The sequence below is a fragment of the Chionomys nivalis genome, chromosome 6 (assembly GCF_950005125.1).
Source record: "Chionomys nivalis chromosome 6, mChiNiv1.1, whole genome shotgun sequence".
NCBI lineage: Eukaryota > Metazoa > Chordata > Mammalia > Rodentia > Cricetidae > Chionomys > Chionomys nivalis.
The window spans coordinates 27,020,910-27,034,389 of NC_080091.1; positions in this window are offsets into that span (position 1 = coordinate 27,020,910).

Consider the following 13,480-nt stretch of genomic DNA (forward strand, 5'->3'; position numbering starts at 1 on the left):
CACCAAGGCCAGCTGGCCGGGGACTGAAAAAGCACGGGACAAAACCGGTCTCGCTGAACATAATGGACAATGAGGACTACTGAGAACTGAAGAACAATGGCAATGGGTTCTTGATCCTATTGCATGTAATGGCTTTGTGGGAGCCCAGGTAGTTTGGATGTTCACCTTAATAGACCTGGATGGAGGTGGGTGGTCCTTGGACCTCCCACAGGGCAGAGAAACCTGCTTGCTCTTTGGGCTGAGGAGGAAGGAAGACTTGATTGGGGGAGGGGGAGGGAACGGGAGGTGGTGGCGGGGAAGAGGCAGAAATCTTTAATAATTAAATTAATTAATTAATAAAAAAAATCAGCAAGGAAAAAAAAAAAAGATCTTCTGAGAAGAAAGTATATTTGTTAGTATTTGTGTAGAGTTTTCTGTAGGTGTGAGGTAGGTCCATTTGATTTATGACATTATTCAACTTCAGCATCTCTCTGATCAGTTTTTGTATGGATAACCTGTCTATTAGAGAGAGTGGTGTATCAAAGTCACTTATAATCACTGTGTGAGGTTCAAAATGTGATTTTAGTTTTAGTTGCATTTCTTTTATGGCATTTCATGTTCTTGTGTTTGATTCATAAATATTTAGAATGATACATCATCTTGGTGGATTTTTCCTTTGTCAAGTATGTAGTGTCTTTTTCTATCTCTTCTGATCAATTTGTCAGATATCAAACAGTGATACTTCCTTTCATCTTGGATCCAATCACTTGGAATAGTGATTTTCTGTCATTTTACCCTAAGGCAGTGCCTATCCTTGATTCTTAGGTGTGATTTTTTAATATAGAAGAAAGATGGATCATGTTTTCTAATCCAATTGGTTGATATGTGTATATTTATTGGTGTAATGAAGTTGTTAATATAAAAAGGTGCCAATGGACAATGTTTATTGATTCCTGTTACTTTATTTTAGTGGTGAGGATGATTTCCTTTCTGTTTTGATGTGCTGTGTTTTGGTTACTTATTTCCCTTTACTCTTGGGTGTAGTTAACTTTTTTATACTGAAATTTTCCTTATTATGCCTGTAGAATTGGAATGATGGATAGAAATTGCTTATATCTTATTTTATCATATAAGGTTTTTCTTTCTCTATCTATTGTGATTGATAGTTTTGTTAGGTATAGTATTCTCTTCTGGCATCTGGCCATTCTCAGATTTTATAGAGCATTTATTCCAGGCCCCTCTGGATTTTGAACCCCCATTGAAAATGTCTTATGTGTTTCTAATGGACTTGTTTTTATATATAATTTTGTCATTTTTTCTTAAGTTTTTAGAAAATGTGTCTGCGCCGGGCGGTGGTGGCGCACGCCTTTAATCCCAGCACTTGGGAGGCAGAGGCAGGCGGATCTCTGTGAGTTCGAGACCAGCCTGGTCTACAAGAGCTAGTTCCAGGACAGGCTCCAAAACCACAGAGAAACCCTGTCTCGAAAAACCAAAAAAAAAAAAAAAAAAAAAAAAAGAAAATGTGTCTGCCATTTGACAGATGATGCAAAGAAATGGGGCTCAGGTTCAAGAAATGTTGAGAATGGAAGCAGGCAATAGCTAAAGGGACCCTCACTCTCCAACAGGTGGAGTGTGCAAAGAATGGATATTGGGTGGGAAGAGGGGCTCCTATATGCATTGACAGAGGAAGAGTAAGTTTGCACAGAAAGGAACTGAGGAGTATACAGATGTGACATTTGCTTAGCTACATCTGGGTCCAGTGTGGTCACCCATAGTTCTTGATAGGATTTCATTTCTACAGGCTGGTGGATGACAGAAAAAAATGGATATGGGCTAGAAGGGAAGGCTGAGAAGGATGGCCATCCAAAGCATTCTTCAAGTCTCTGAGTGAACCATGCCACACAGACAATTACTGTGGAGTATTATTGAATCTGCATTTCAGCAGAACTTTCAATGACAAAAAGAAAAAAAATAGTTTGTCAACCTTGATATAAATCTAAAATAGAAATAATTCCAGTGTCTATCAAACAATGAGCACATCTTGTGTTATTCACATAATAAATTCCAAGGGGAAAACGGTGAGTCACAATTGAAGATGTCACCTTAGACAAAATGTAACTTCATAATTCTAAAGGAGGAAATAAACACATCAAAAAATAAATACAACAGACTGCTTTCATTGCAAGGTTAAGCTAGGCGAACTGAACAATACATTGCTTAGAGAATTGTTAATGGATCATGACAATGCTGCAGAAATGTAAAGACATATTTTATAGGCATCTAAGAGAGTGGTCCTCAGAGGAAAGCTGGGGCCTGGAGGAAAAGGCAAGAGTTTTTCAAGAAAATGATGAGCATTTATATGACATCTTGGTTTTCATACCTGCTTTGAAGCTTAAAATATACTAGATGTAACATATATTTGATACATGTAATTAATACATAATAAATGCTAAAAGTCCTGGGAAGGGAATTTGTTATTCGAGAAAATGACTACTTGCTTCTCATTACTACAAAGTTATTTATGTTCTGAAGTTCAAACTTTGTTTTTACTTATTCTGATATAAATACAAGTAGATAGTTTTCTTATAAAAGTTGCTTATTAATTTTGAACATTTTGTGGTCAAGTTTAGCTCAAATTCGGAGTCAGGTAGGTTAGCTTCATCCCCTTTTTACAGGTAGAGGCTTCCTTTGGTGTGTGTGTGTGTGTGTGTGTGTGTGTGTGCGTGTGTGTGTGTGTGTGGTCATTTTGTTAGCTTGTTTGCTCCACTCTTTTCCCCAATAGTCATTCTAAGTATTTAAATTCTTTGCTGTTAATCTTCCTACTCCTGGTCACACTCATGGCACCAGTCATCCACATTCTCACATGTCTGAGGTATTTACTGAAGCTTATGCCTTTCCTTTCACCCCAGAAGTCCTGTGGATAGCAGATGAATGAACTGGAAATGTGAGCATTAAGCACTGAGCCAAACCAACACATTCCTTGAATGTAATTTTAGAAATAGGTCTCACTGAAGCAGAATGTTACGGAATAATGTGTTTTTCAGAATATTTGAGTTTTTAGGTTAAATGGCTAATCCTTTTTCCTACACTAGCGTTTACTTTATGTTGTGATTACAAGAAACAGAAATCTGTGTACTTACACGTAGAATATTCATGTTAAATCTCTATGGCTTATGTGCTTTCATTTCCATCTTTTTCTCATTTCCCTGAAGACAATTTCCAAAATGATTTTTGAAATGAAGGTTAGTAAATGAAATGTGTCTGAGAAAGAGTGAGGGGTAAAACATCCCAAATAACACCCAATTTTAATTTGTACTTCATGTTAGATTAAGAGAAATAAAGAATTGAGAGATACTTTGTTCCCTGTAATTAAAATGATGGTATCTCAGAGATTTAGAATAGAATCAGATAAGTAACTCAGACAAAAACAAACCGTTGTATTGTTAGTCATCAATTATTGCAAGATTTTATATGAATATTTTTATGTATCTTTATACCATTTACTTATAAATTCCTAAGCTTTGCTCTAATCATTTGCTCACTAAAGAATACACACAATTTTACACGCTAATTTTTCAACAATGCTAACTTAGCATTATTGTTGATTTCCCAAATGGGCTAAATGGTTCAGAGAAACAAAACTGAGACATAATGAAAATTGTTCTTAGAGATTTGGAATGCCTATTTTTTTCTGAATTAAAATCAAATAAGAACAATCACATATGAACAACCTTTATCCAGAGGTATTTATTTACAACTAACAATAGGTTTCTGTGTCTATCTCACTAGCTCTCTGAGATTCGAAGAAACAGCTGCTATCACCCAAGAAGAAATCATAGTTAAGGACAGTCTAGGACTAGTTGATTTCTAATGTTACTTATAAATCAGATTAATTTATAAACAAGCTTTCAAAACACAGCTTTTACAAAATAAATTTTTTTTTTTTTTGGTTTTTCGAGACAGGGTTTCTCTGTGACTTTGGAGCCTGCCCTGGAACTAGCTCTGTAGACCAGGCTGGTCTCGAACTCACAGAGATCCGCCTGCCTCTGTCTCCCGAGTGCTGGGATTAAAGGCGTGCACCACCATCACCCGGCCAAAATAAATTTTTTGATTGAGTTTGAAAGCTGTTGAGCTTTGTCTTTCTGAGTATGGAAGCGGGGTCTTGGCCAGAGGAATCCTGTTTATTTAGTTCAAACATTGTTACAGTCAATATTTTCAGAATAGTAAGGATAGATTTACACACACACAAATCTAAGTACCATGCCTTAAATTTCTGCTTTTCTTGCTGCATCAGGGCAGATATTTCACTCCTCAGAATTCTTCCAACACGGCCTTCCAAGGTCAGGGATGCGACAGCTTCTCTGTGTTTTTTTTATATGAAGCTCACCTAGACTTTAAAGGAATTTAGTATTTAAAAAGCCAGTATCTATAACATGTATTCCTGAGCAACACTGATTTCCTGATCTAAGGACCCAGCAATGATGCTTGACAGCATCCCTAGATGACTCTAATGTTTAGGAGAGCATATAGTTTGCATCTAATCATGTGCCTGCAGAAGAATAAATAAGCCCCAAATTATTTTGTTTCCCTAATGCTATTGTTAAACCCACATATGTAATTTATCTGTTATTTTAAAAATAACCTTCCCCGACCTAACATAGCATGTAGCTTTCCCCCTGCTGTAGTTTGAAGTTGTTTTTTGAGTATATCAGAAAGAGAATTATATTATTCTCATCAAAATAACTTTTAAACTATTTTCATGTTTATCTACCCACGTAACACATTAAAATAGACAAAGTAAGTAAGTCACCATAAACTCTTTTGGCCTGTCAGGTGTTGATCTGTGTCCTTAGAGAAAGCACATGTCTGTGTTCTAATCTCCTTTGTTTCTGTTTCCTCCAAGGTTTCAGTTTAGGATTTGGTATTTGGCACCGCCCTGTGTTCTATACATTCTTTGATGCAGTGATCAGGTTTTCTAGTCTGAGTTGAATGAATAAGGTTCAGTAACCTAGAAAGAGCCATTGCCACAAGGACTTGTCCACATTACCTTCACTCGCTTGACTCTAAAATACAAGGTTTTAGCTGAAGGAAGTGACTGGACTTTAGCTGAATGAATGACACAGTTTAGAAATTATAATTGGTTTCACTTTTCACCGTTTGCTAACTGAGGTCCGTACTGAATCCTGAACTTCAAAATCAAAATACTTAAGCTTCATTTGTTTGCCTTGCTTGGCCATGATCAAATTTCTTTTTCTATATTTACTATTAATAATTATTATTTGAGCATGTGTTCATCTCTCTGTGTGTGCATTCATGTACACGTGTGAGTGTGTACAAAGTCTACCATAGCATGCATAAAGGAGAACATTAGGGGATTGCCTCTCTTCTCCCACCATGGTTTCTGATCTGAACTTAGGTTGTCAGGCTTACACATCAAGCACTTTTATCTACTGAGCCATTTTAGTGGTCTACAAATAATAAATATTTAATCTATGTATTTTTCCCGCTGTAGTTTTTCTACTTATAATTGCTTTTGCCTTTATATTTTGACTTTTTGTATAGTTCCCAGAAAATATTTTAGAAAATTAGGAATTTTAGAAATATACCAATATATAAATGATTTATCTGACTTTCTATAACAATGTAATCATCTAAAATGTGAGACAACTGCCAAATGTTCATTTGACTTTTCTGTACTTTGCTGATTAGAAGGAATCTGTGCACAAGAGACAGTTTCCTCCTAGCTGCTCCTTGCCATCTTCCTTTAGCCACAAAAATTATCATCTTAAATAATTATTTCCTTTAATAGAAATAACAATGTACTTTAGAAAGCGGAGAGAAAATGTAATAAACTTATAACTACTTTAAAAATTTCTCTCCCCAAAGAATCCCAGAGCATATGGATGTTTCTTCCACTGTGATATGCATGGTCTCATGATCATTTTAATTAATAACTGATGGAGGTGGGTCTTGTATTAATCTGTTGCTTTCATTGGTTAATTAATAAAAAAAACTGCCTAGGCCCATTTGATAGGCCAACCCTTAGGTGGGTGGAGTAGACAGAACAAAATGCTGGGAGAAAGAAGCCGAGTCAGTGAGTCACCGTGATTTTCCCACTCCAGACTGACGCAGGTTAAGATCTTTCCTGGTAAGCCAGCTCGTGGTGCTACACAGAATATTAGAAATGGGTTAGATCAATATGTAAGAGCTAGCCAACAAGAGGCTGGAACTAATGGGCCAGGCAGTGATTTAAAAAATACAGTTTCCGTGTAATTATTTTGGGTAAAGCCATGCGGGCAGCCGGGTGCTGGGGACACAGCCCCGCCGCTCTTATTACAACAAATAACTATTTTGTCTGTTCATACACTGTCACAGCACTCAAGCTCTCCCTAAAGTATTATGAGTACCATCTCTCCATCATTATTAGAGAAATTAACAATTCTCCTCATTAGCACCTGATATAAGTTTATAATTTTAATTATTTTAATAATAATACATTTTTATCCAGGAGTCATCTTTTGTGTAGGTTATGCTCACAACATGCTCAGACATTAAATAATTGAGTTATCATACTTGGAAATTTTAATAAATTTTATGTTTTACTTGTTGTCCTACATGTACATACACACACACACACAGACACACAATTTTATCTCCCCACTCTTGAATGACCACTGAAAATTAATCTGGGACACACTGTGCTTAGAGATGAAACCTGAGCCAAAGATTCAGAACATATAGGTCTGTACACGATGTGAATGGGGTGTGAATTTGCTTCTAAACCTTGGTGATGTAAGCCTCTTCAGAAATCCCACCTCCTGCAGCAGTTTAGGAGGCTTATGAACTCTGTAAAATGACCTATTTTGGGGGTCTGTTTTCTTCAAACTCATAAATGTAGAATGCGGTCAACTAAGGATGTCTAGTGTTATAGAATGTGCTGTACTATTTCAAGTATGTGTTGGCCATTGGTGCTTTGTCATGAAGTCTCTATTTATTTCATTTGTCCATTTATCAATTGAAATTTTTGGCATTTAATATTTGGAACTTCTTATGGATTATATGTATTAATCTCCCCTTAGACATATAGTTAATAAAGATTTTCCCCCATTCTGCTGCCTGTCCTGTTTTAGATTGATCTGTTTCTTGCTGAGCAGAAGGTTTTAATTTCATTCTATCATATTTGTCAATTCCCTGAGCTGATGGAGTCTTTTGCAAAAAGACTTCCAAAATTCCTGTGTGAAGTGTTGCCTTGTGGAAAACACCACAATTTTAATTTATCCTACATTCCCGAACTTCCACTTAAGTAAAAGTTTAGGATAAATAGCATCCAAAGTACATTGCAGTATGTTTTTCAATTAAACCACAATGAAACTAGTAAGAAAATGAAAATAAAAATTTCAAACAGTAAAACAAATGAAATTCAGGGGATACTATTTCAGTTTAGAGAAAATATCACTAAAGGGATTATTGCCATTTCTCATCTCTAACTGTGGAGAGTTATGTCATAATTAGCAAGTCACAACATATAATCTACCACATTACAATGAGTGTGTTATAGTAAAAAAGTAGAATATGGAAGCATTGTAACTGTTCCTGGTTTTTTATTTTTCCGAAAGATGAAGTAGGGCTTATTTCTTAGAAATGGAAAACCAATCAAGATTCCTCCACAGCATGAATAATTCTTCCTCTATAAGCAGTCCTCAAATGCTGTGTCTATCAGCAGAACCTTGTGCGATTTCTTTCTTCTAAGATATAATGTCTGTTGATACTGTGTTATTTAGGTTATTAAGGCAGGCATATTGTCGAGGTATTATTGGTGTAGCTTTCCTGTCATTTCTTAGAAGGCACCGTCTCACAGTTGGCTTCCTAATTGGCCCACAGTTGGCCCTTAAAACATTTCTGCTGACTTTTCTATGATGTTCTGAGTCTTATGTTGAGGAGTTGTAAATGTACTGGTTGGAGCTAATTACCACATATGTATGTATGCTTCGCACTTTTACTTTCTTGGAAACAGAGATCTTGAGAGAGAGAGAAAATATAAAGTGGATTGGGTAGGGAAGAGAGGCCAATTGTGGAAGGGAGTTGGGCGAGGGGAAAACATCATCCAAATATATTAATCAAAATGGTAAACAAATTTATATACATTAAAATCTAATAATTAAGTAAAATATATGAAGCGAGAAATGGGGTCTAGGTATTTTGCATTGTATTTATTAGAAAGCAGTTTAAGTAAAGGAGTCTGGAACTGAGTAGTAGCTATGAATAATAGAAAAAGGCTGAAAAGTTGGCTATGAGCAGACTTCAGTGTAAGGTGGAACTGTATTTGGGGTCTGCTCTGTGAGTTCGAGACCAGCCTGGTCTACAAGAGCTAGTTCCAGGACAGGCTCCAAAACCACAGAGAAACCCTGTCTCGAAAAAAAAAAAAACCTTCAGCAACAGCAAAAATATAAACAAAGCACGCTTCATATACACTGTCTTATTGGAAGACTTGGGTAAATGAGGGTTGAATCAAAAGCAATGTTCTGTGTTGGTGATGCAGAGTTGGTTGAAAGCCAAGCTGACAAGCCGACTTGTTCATGCATTTGAGAAAAATAACAAGACACTGCAGTGGAGTTCAGATTCAGGGGGCCAGGGACTATGTAAGTTACCACCTCTTCCTTCTGACACCCCCTACAGAGTGTTCCAACTCACATGGAGTGCTCGTCTTGACATAAATGGCCTCTCAAGTGATTGAATACACTAGGTAACATCTGGGTAATCCTGAAAACCATATTGAAAACATTTTTGCTCATATGACACCTGATGCATTTACTAAGGAGAACTGTAAAGAGAAAAAGATGTGATGTCCAAATTACTGTTATAAATGCAAGCAACAACTTGAGATTCAAACAATTTCAATAAAACTAAACAATATAAATGGAGAAGATAAAATAATTCTGCATTCTTCTATTTTTGCACCCACTGACTAAGTCAATTCTTGAAGCTAGGAAAATGTACACTAAAAATTATTTTAAAAACATGAATAATGATCATTAGAAGAATAAAAAGAACAAAAAACCAGGAAAGACTAGCATAAAATTAAGCTTTTCGTCTAGTCAAAGCTGAGATATGTGTGAAAGATTCAAAGCAAAAGAAAAAAATTAAGGTGTTCATAACTAAATTAGAATTTCTGCTTGAATGAACAGAACTATCTATTATGTACAATCCTTGAAAAGAGACTGTCATGAAAGATAAAGGGGCAGTTATTAATGAACCCCGAAGATACTCTGCTTTCTATTTTTTCATATAAAGGAAAAACATATAACTTGGCTTCTATGTTTTGAAAGACATTTTCTCTGTTCTGCCAGAAAAGAGAGGCCTTCATTATTTTTGATCCACACTCACACCACACTGAACTCTGAAAGTCTAGCATGCTTCAGCATGAATATTTATTTTCATTTTCTATATTTAGGAAATAATCAGAGACAGAAAAGGGAGTAAGACTAAGGAAATGATAGTGGTTTGTGGTTGGAGACAACCTCTCAATGCTCTTGTTTTCAAAATTAAGCCCTAATTTGATGAGGGGTCAAAAGAATATGAGAATTAAACAGAGACATCTCATTTGACAAATGTCATGTCATATGATGTATGATCAGATTTTCTTAACTTTATGGACTTCACACAAAAGAGGACTTAAGGCAATTTGGGCTCTGGTTCTGAGGTGCAGTACAGTCAGAAGTAATGTTACAAACCATTTAAAAGAGTAATACAACTTAGTTCTATTGAAACCAAGCCTTAAGATTTTGAATTGCACCAAAATTGTTTCATATCAACTCTTCAGTTCAACCTTCTGTATTGTTTCTTTTCGATGCTACAGTTTCTCAATAAAATCCTTCAACATCTGATTCTAATTCTGTTTTACTTTTTATATCATACCAATTAGATAATCCATTAAACAAATGGGAGGAAACAGCTTTAATGACATGTTGCACTTGCATTATGAAGTTAATTGGATTAACCAAATTAGCTCTTTTACATTCAAGTCTGCAGATTTTTATTTATTTATTTATTTTAACATTCAAAACAAGAACTCACCAAGAGAATTCAAATTTCTGTGGTTTCTTTCTTCATCAGAAAGCAGAGGTCAGTGAGATTTTATAACATTACCAGCTGCAGAGTTTGCATGCTCAACTAAAGGCCAATCAGATGGCTCAGTTGATAGAAATATTTATCTCAGAATCGTGAAGGCCTGATTTCAACCATCAGAACCTAGGATGGAAGGGGAAAAAAAACTGATTTCTGAAGTTATTCTCTTACTTCCTTGTGTGCTGTATGTGAAACATGCACCCAGTATTTTATCTAACAAATCATATATACACACCCAACATAATCACAAATTTTAAATCATGAGTGGAAAAGATTAAATAAAGAGAATAGAAAAGAAAGAAAAGAATTTTAAAGGGCATAGTCTTACAATCCATTCTCACTTTACTTAGAGAGGAGGCAAACAGCCTTATCTAAATTACCATGAGCATCCTGTTCAGTTCAAAAGCCCAGCACTTTCCTAGAAATCCCCAGGTTGTGGTCAAAACTGGGTGGCCTAGTTTTAGGGCAGTGAGAGATGAAAGCCTGACTTCAGAGTAACACCCTTCTCAGGAAATCATGAACACTGCCTCAGGGCAGCTTTAATTCTAACTACCAACAATGCCTGCTCCTAGAACTTGCCTCACATTCGCCAGGCTGGGTTAATGGAGAAGTTTCAACACGGTGAAGGAAAGGGGTGTGCCTATTTGGTCTGTATGATTAGCCATTTTAGTGTTACAAAGCCCATGCACTGGGGAATGAAGCTTTTCAAGGCATGAAGATGGTCATTTACATTATGGATATTCTGAAATATTGATTCTGACTGGAAACTGTGTGTTATATATTTCATCAGCTTAACATTAGACCAAAATTGATTTTAGTGGTATCCACTCAAGTTTTCTAGCAAGTAGCAAATTTGAGGTTACAAGTCCTAATTCAAAGCAGTGGCTTTGACTTGCCCATCACTGGTTACAAGCACTAAGACATTTTTTTTTTGTGTGTGTGTACAACAATTTTGCTTTGCAGTTGCTATGTTTAAATCCAAATTAAAAATGGATTCAATTATAGAAAAAGTTTAATTTTATGTGGAAATGTGTACAGAATAATATTGAGATTTTTGGGTAGTACTTTATAAAACGACTGAAAATTAAAAAGCTAAGGTCTCACTTTGGGTTACAGATCATCAGCAAAAGACTTAGGAATTCAGAATTAATGAAGTATATATCTCTAGAAACAATTATTTACTTTCTCTTGCACAATTACCACTTAGTATAGTCACATATATTTCACAATTGCATTTGCATAACATAATGTAAAATTTTACTAGTATATTTTTCAATGGTATCATAAGCTATCTGAGGTTGGTTAACACATAAGAAGCCGACATAGCTCACAGTGTTGAAGGATCAAAGGCATTGGTGCAGCTTTGGGATATATAAAGAACTCACACTTGATAGAATCACCTATGAGTATGAGCAGGAACATGGACAAATAGGAAATGACACAGAGTTAGATAGCAGAGATGGGAGTAAGGTATGACCCTTTATAATACCCTTCTCCTGAGAATTCACAGTACTTCACAACAATTACGATCTTGGCCCTCTCGCTCAGTCCCTTAGTTAAAGGTTGTTTCCTCAAGCTACTGAAAAGGTTCTAAAACATAAATCTTTGCAGAACAACTCACAACAACATTCTCAAACCATTTGATCTTAGACAATTACAACATTTTTACTATTAGGTTATGATTTATTATAAATTTCTTTTCCTGTTATTTATATTACAAAAAGAATATATACACACATATATGTGCATACCCATATATTGATTATTCCACTAGCATGATATAAAATTTAGCAAGACATAATATTAATCTGTAGCAAACATGGCTTGGAGTTATTCCATTTTTTTTTACATTTACACTATGGATGAAATAGTCCACTAAGTGTAACTTGATAATTAATCTTCAACTTTTGAATTTAGTTGGAGTCCAAGACTCCCTGTCTATACTGGGTAATCTACTGTAATTCGCTCTGTTCACTTAAATACTACTTTTACTTATCCCAAGCTCTGCCTTTGGAAATTGGCCCCCATATACAATAGGGTTGGGAATTTTTCCCACTGGTTTCAGCAGAAGTCTGCTAACAACAAGGCAAGCAGTACATAAACAAAGAAAAGTCTTGCTTTTCTATACAGAGAAACACATGACTCCATCATTTATATATGTGTGCTCTGTGTGCATCTCAGAGAAGCCCTCATCTCCCTAAGTGACTTCCTGATGCTGTTTTCAGTATGCTTATTTAGAGTGTGAGAGCTAGCTCTCAAAAAACGTAAACATACCTATATTTGCATACATCCTGATTACAAGTGGCTATAGTGCAGGCAGCATGAGCAGGAGCATGTTACTTGCTTCCTTCACAGCAGAAAGCACCATCCAGGGCTGTGATTGAACTCACAGTGTCACCAGCAGGTTCACTTTCAGTATCAGTGTTTCTGTACTTACCGGGAATGTGCAATAGGTTTTGTGGGTCACCACACTCTGGCATATACACTGCATTGGAGGCTCAGCTACTAATTTTGATAAGCATGTATCTTGATTTCCTTTCCCTTTTCCCTTGCCTCATAAGTTCATTTCATTTTTATTGTGCTGAAGAATGTCGCCTATTGTGGCACTAACAAAGCATGCATGTTGTCAGCAGAACAGCTTAGCGTGTGCACCCTTGGCAGCTGGAAGCCACGTGCTTCGCATCTGAGCTTGCACTGAAGGCAGCATTAGCATCTGAGCTGGATTTGCTTTCAGAACTAAATGAAGCCCATAAAGTTATATTCAAGCTACAAGGTTTTATTTTTAAAATGAATTTTAGTTACATAGTTAGCATACAAACACAAGTACACAAGTCTTGATATTGGATTAATTGTTTTCTAATTCAGTTGCAGCTTTATCTTTTGGAGGTAATAAGGTATATGAATTTAATGTGACATTTTATTACTTTTGTCTTATACATATGTGTTCTCATAAAAATACATGGGATTGTGCTGAAGAGTGTTTTAATAGTTATAAATTGTAACCAGTCCTCCCCCGACCCAGGTTGATTTCTAGCAATCTCTACAAGAATTTATTTTGATTTTTTCCTTTTTTCCTTTTTCTTTCTTTCTTCTTTCTTTCTTTCTTTCTTTCTTTCTTTCTTTCTTTCTTTCTTTCTTTCTTTCTTTCTTTCGATAGAGTTTCTTTGAAGTTTTGGAGCCTGTCCTGGAACTAGCTCTTGTAGACTAGGCTGGCCTCAAACTCTCAGAGTTCTGCCTGCCTCTACCTCCCGAGTGCTGGGATTAAATGAAGGCACCACCACCACCCAGCTAGCCTTTTTTCAATTAGGAAATTACAGTCAGACGCTGTGAAGTGTTTCTAACCATTCTCTTGATAATAGGTATCTAGAAATCTTCT